Raw genomic sequence first — 6,756 nt, forward strand, 5'->3', positions numbered from 1 at the left:
TTGAAAGATAATGTAGACAATGAGGAATCATATATAACGTCATATTGGTTGTATGTGGAATTTTGATGCTAATACATTGAACACAATAAGCTTGACACGGCGATGTTCTCATAATCACTTGGCCTCATATTTTTATAATCATGAGAATCTTATAAACTTGTTGATCCGTTGTGTTAAAAAAAAAAAAAAACACATATGATACAGCAATAAAATNTTTGTCACATTCTTTTTTTTTTTTTTTTGTTTTTTATAAGAATATGAATATCATATCGATTTCACACTAATGTTAGGAAACACATATTTTCATTATAGCTTATATAATCATAAACCAACATTTATTTTTTGTTCTTCTAATTATTTGAGTCGATTAAATTCATCAAACAAAAGAATATGTAAACAAATGAAAAACTTTGAAGGTTGCAGGAGAATCTAATAAAATTTCATATTTTCCCACAACCCGCTAATCTTTAAACAAACAACTTAGCACGTCCTCTAATATATTTTTGGAAGTGCCAACCACGAACCCAAGTTGAGAAGATTATATAATAATTTATGCACAAAGAAAGACTATATAAAGGGCGTTCATGTTCAAGTATATCATAACCAAAAAACAAAGAAACAAACTAAAAGAGCAGTGATGGGATCCTCAAGAACGATGGGATTAGGGCACTGCATGGTTTATGTTGTGGTTCTAAGTGCCATTGCGGCTACAGTGACATCACACCCTTACTCATCCCCGCAAGCACCACAATACAATACTCCAAGCCATGAACACAAATCACCTTACCCACCAAAAAAGTATTCCCCATACTACTCTGCATCCCCACCACCTTCACCACAATATAGAAGACAAGGTCCTAAGTACACACCACAACCAAAACCATACGTTTACAGTTCTCCACCCCCACCAACTTATTACTCTACTTCTCCCAAGGTTGACTACAAGTCTCCCCCACCTCCATACATCTACAGCTCACCACCTCCACCGTACTACTCTCCTTCTCCCAAGGTAGACTACAAGTCTCCCCCACCACCATACGTCTACAGCTCACCACCTCCACCATACTACTCTCCTTCTCCCAAGGTAGACTACAAGTCTCCCCCACCACCATACGTCTACAGCTCACCACCTCCACCATACTACTCTCCTTCTCCCAAGGTAGACTACAAATCTCCCCCACCACCATACGTCTACAGCTCACCCCCTCCACCATACTACTCTCCTTCTCCCAAGGTAGACTACAAATCTCCCCCACCACCATACGTCTACAGCTCACCCCCTCCACCATACTACTCTCCTTCTCCCAAGGTAGACTACAAATCTCCCCCACCACCATACGTCTACAGCTCACCCCCTCCACCATACTACTCTCCTTCTCCCAAGGTAGACTACAAATCTCCCCCACCACCATACGTCTACAGCTCACCCCCTCCACCATACTACTCTCCTTCTCCCAAGGTAGACTACAAATCTCCCCCACCACCATACGTCTACAGCTCACCCCCTCCACCATACTACTCTCCTTCTCCCAAGGTAGACTACAAATCTCCCCCACCACCATACGTCTACAGCTCACCCCCTCCACCATACTACTCTCCTTCTCCCAAGGTTGACTACAAATCTCCCCCACCACCATACGTCTACAGCTCACCCCCTCCACCATACTACTCTCCTTCTCCCAAGGTAGACTACAAATCTCCCCCACCACCATACGTCTACAGCTCACCCCCTCCACCATACTACTCTCCTTCTCCCAAGGTTGACTACAAATCTCCCCCACCACCATACGTCTACAGCTCACCCCCTCCACCATACTACTCTCCTTCTCCCAAGGTAGACTACAAATCTCCCCCACCACCATACATCTACAGCTCACCCCCTCCACCATACGTCTACAGCTCACCCCCTCCACCATACTACTCTCCTTCTCCCAAGGTCGACTACAAGTCTCCCCCACCACCATACGTCTACAGCTCACCCCCTCCATCATACTACTCTCCTTCTCCCAAGGTTGACTACACGTCTCCTCCACCACCATACGTCTACAGCTCACCACCTCCACCATACTACTCTCCTTCTCCCAAGGTAGACTACAAATCTCCTCCACCTCCATATGTTTACAACTCACCTCCTCCACCATACTATTCTCCTTCTCCTAAGGTCACCTACAAATCTCCCCCACCACCATATGTCTACAGCTCACCCCCTCCACCATACTACTCTCCTTCTCCAATGGTTAACTACAAATCTCCCCCACCACCATACGTCTACAANCACAATATAGAAGACAAGGTCCTAAGTACACACCACAACCAAAACCATATGTTTACAGTTCTCCACCCCCACCAACTTATTCCTCTCCTTCTCCCAAGGTCACCTACAAATCTCCTCCACCACCATACGTCTACAGCTCACCCCCTCCACCATACTACTCTCCTTCCCCAAAGGTCACCTACAAATCTCCCCCACCACCATACGTCTATAGCTCACCCCCTCCACCATACTACTCTCCTTCCCCAAAGGTCACCTACAAATCTCCCCCACCACCATACGTCTACAGCTCACCCCCTCCACCATACTACTCTCCTTATCCAAAAGTCACCTACAAATCTCCCCCACCACCATACGTCTACAGCTCACCCCCTCCACCATACTACTCTCCTTATCCAAAAGTCACCTACAAATCTCCCCCACCACCATACGTCTACAGCTCACCCCCTCCACCATACTACTCTCCTTCTCCCAAGGTTGACTACAAGTCCCCTCCACCACCATACGTCTACAGCTCACCCCCTCCACCATACCACTCTCCTTCTCCCAAGGTTGACTACAAGTCTCCANTATGTCTCAAAGACGCCATACTATTGATTTTGAATGGTTTCATCAACAAGAAATATGATTGTAATAATTTACTTTTTGATTTTTTGTCTTGATTCTTATGATTTTGTTCCTTTGTTCTACTATCTTTAATAATTTACTTTTTGATTTGTTGTCTTGATTCTTATGATTTTGTTCCTTTGTTCTACTATCTTTTTATGTTTTTTATTTAACCAAAATAAATTGGCATTATTTTTTAATGCATTTTTTTTGTTTGATACTTGTCCCAATCGACTCGAAATTTATAGTATATATGTATTACTCTTCGATGATAAAAATTAAAATTTGGTTACCTTCTTATATAATTTTTTTTTCAAAGTTCACTCACGTAATGGCGATAAATGTATATTTTCTCGACTAGAAATTTTGCCATGTGTAAAACAAATATATTATTTTTAACAATATTAAAAATGATAAATGATAATTATAAGAATATTACAGAAATGAAAAAAAGAGATAGTTATTACAAAATTCTATTTATATTTGTTATAAAAATTGAAGTTACAAAATTTTTTACATATTTAAATTTTATGTTACTAATACTACAAAACATGGATAACTTTCTCAAATAATTTACTTTTTGATTTTTTGTCTTGATTCTTATGATTTTGTTCCTTTGTTCTACTATCTTTTTATGTTTTTTTATTTAACCAAAATAAATTGGCATTATTTTTTATGCATTTTTTTGTTTGATACTTGTCCCAATCGACTCTAAATTTATAATATATATGTTTTACTATTCAATGATAACAACTAAAATTTGGTTATCTTATTATATAATTTTTTTTTTCAAAGTTCACTCACGTAATGGCGACAAATGTAAACTTTCTCGACTAGAAATTTTGCCATGTGTAAAACAAATATATTATTTTTAACAATATTAAAAATGATAAATGAAAATTATAATAAAATTACAAAAATGAAAAAAAGAGATAGTTATGAGAAAATTCTATGTATATTTGTCATAAAAACTGAAATTACAAAATTGTTTACATATTTAAAATTTATGTTACTAATACTACAAAAAATGGAAAACTTTCTCAAAACTAGGCTAAGGATTAACGTAATTATACAATTAATTATTAATTCTAACAATATTAAATATTCACCTCTTTATAAACAAATAGACTGTTTCATATTTTTGCACCAAATAAAGTAATTTATTCAAAAACACCATTATTATTTTATTGGTAATAAAAAATTTCGGTTAAATTTATTTTATATTTTTTATGAGATTGTCTCATTTTAATAAAATAAAGCTACACAAAGTTCTATAGCATGTATCATACTTTCTCTTCTCTTATTTTCATAATATGTTTCCTACCATTTTCTTACGATAATTGCGGTAAAAAATTGATCATTTTTTGCATATATATAAATAATATACTTAAATAATTGTAACATCCGTGTTCCGAAAAAATGGAAAATTTGTGTATATGTCGGGAATTGGAGTGAAACCGTTTAATTTTAGTTGGTTTATTTAGTTGGACGAGTTATTAATTAAATGAGGACTGATTTAATTAATTCTTGGTTTAACTAAATTCTCATTTAATCGAATTAAACCAAAGAAACCCTCTCGTTCCCTTTAAAAAACGGTCTACGTTTATTGTCTTCTCCTCACGCTGGTCGATAGTCGTCGCCACCATAGAGAGGAAAGGAGAGAGAGAAGCTGGATGGTGGTAAGAGGAAGAGAGGGGATGAGTTCGGTATCGGCTTAGATAAACGCTAAAGTGTGGGTCGTGAGAGGAGAGAGGGGTGAGGTGGTGTTTGTTGGGATAAGCTTGAAGAAGCCTTGAGTTAGAAGACAAGTCCTAATCCTAGAAGAGTTGTGTTTTACAATGAGACAAGGTTAATGTACTTAGGAGTTATCTAAGTACTAATAGTTCCTAGTAGGATTAGGAATAGAAAAGTGTTATATAAGGATATGTTGAGATGTGACATAACTTATGAGGTTTTGTGAGAAGAGAGATTGAGAGCTTAAGTTTTGAGAGATTTTCTTAAGCTAAATAAAAGTGAGTTGTGCTTTTAATTCTTGTGTTCATTACAAAACCTTTGTTCTAGATTTGGTATCAGAGCTTGAGTCTTTTACCAAGAAAAACATGGTCGAACTTACCGTAGCAACATCACGACCTAAGAAAGGAGGAGGAACTCCCTCTATTGTTTGTCCTATGCTAACCTCGACTAATTACACCGTGTGGGCGATGAAGATGAGAATTACTCTTCGAGTACACAAAGTCTGGGATGCCATCGAACCTGAAACCGAGCAGATTAATCCAGATCATAATGATATAGCTATGGCTTTATTATTCCAATCAATACCGGAAAGTTTAACACTTCAAGTTGGAGAACTTGATACGGCTAAGAAAGTGTGGGATTCAATTCGATCTAGGAACGTTGGAGCTGAAAGAGTTCGAGAAGCAAGACTTCAAACTTTGATGGCAGAGTTTGAAAGACTGAAGATGAAAGAATCTGAAACTATTGATGATTTTTCAGGAAAGTTATCCACGATATCTTCACAATCAGCTGCCCTAGGAGCTAACATAGAAGAGTCGAAGATAGTCAAGAAGTTTCTGAGCAGCCTTCCTCGAAAAAAATTCATTCAGATAGTTGCTTCTCTAGAACAAGTTCTAGACTTAAACACCATCAGCTTTGAAGACATTGTTGGCAGACTGAAAGCTTATGAGGAACGCATTCGTGAAGAAGAGGAGGTTCAAGAGGAACAAGGAAAACTGATGTACACGGAATCACAACCGAGTCAACAATACCGAGATTCACAAACTAATCAGCAATACAGAGATTACAGTAATGAATCTGGAGGGTTTAGAGGACGAGGTCGAGGTGGAAGATCGTTTTATAGAGGACGAGGAAGAGGACGCTACGGTGGAAGAAATATGTCACAAGTTACATGTTTTCGATGTGATCAAACTGGCCATTTTGCTTCACATTGTCCAGATCGCTTGCTCAAGTTACAGGAAACAGAAGAGAGTAACAACAAAGATAAAGATACAGAGGATGCAGACGAATTGTTGATGCACGAATTTGTCTACCTTAATGAGAAAGACTGTATACCAAGCAAATACGAGAAGGATCGTATATCAAGTAAGGTTGAGACGATTGCATGCAGTGATAATATATGGTATCTCGACAACGGAGCCAGCAACCATATGACTGGGAATAGAAGGTACTTCAACAAACTTGACAGCTCTATAACTGGTAAAGTCCGTTTCGGTGATGACTCTAGGATTGATATTCGAGGAAAAGGAACAATTGCTTTTGTTGATCAGAATGGAAATCAAGGACTATGACAGACGTGTATTACATTCCTGATCTCAAGAGCAATATTATAAGCTTAGGTCAGGCCACCGAAGCAGGGTGTGATATTCGAATGAGAGGAAACTACTTGACTATGAGAGATGAAGAAGGGAACTTGCTCGTAAGAACAGAGAAGTCTAAAAACAGATTATACAAAGTTCAAATGAGATTTCAAGACAATACCAGTTTGTTTCTTGTGGATGTTAGTGAGCCAAGTAAGTGGCATGCGAGGTTAGGACACATCAATTATGCAACCTTAACATCAATGCTAGCAAAGGAACTGGTTTTAGGAGCACCCAAGGTTTCTACTGGAAAAGAAATCTGCAGATCGTGTCTTCTTGGGAAGCAAACAAGGCAGGTATTCCCTCAGGCAACTATGTTTCGAGCTAAACAAAGATTAGAACTTTTACATGGAGATCTTTGTGGTCCTATTACTCCAAGTACGCCTGCTGGGAACAGGTATGTCTTCGTGATCATTGACGATTTCTCACGATACATGTGGACAATGCTACTAAAAGAAAAAGGAGAAGCTTTTCACAAATTTCAGAAGTTCAAGGCTATGGTTG

The 6,756-nt window shown here is 38.3% G+C and overlaps 1 pseudogene; it reads left to right on the top strand.

Moving 5' to 3' along the window:
- On the top strand, window positions 517–6,183 carry LOC104728138 (annotated as a pseudogene).

Source organism: Camelina sativa, chromosome 11, assembly GCF_000633955.1.
Source record: "Camelina sativa cultivar DH55 chromosome 11, Cs, whole genome shotgun sequence".
NCBI classification, from domain to species: domain Eukaryota; kingdom Viridiplantae; phylum Streptophyta; class Magnoliopsida; order Brassicales; family Brassicaceae; genus Camelina; species Camelina sativa.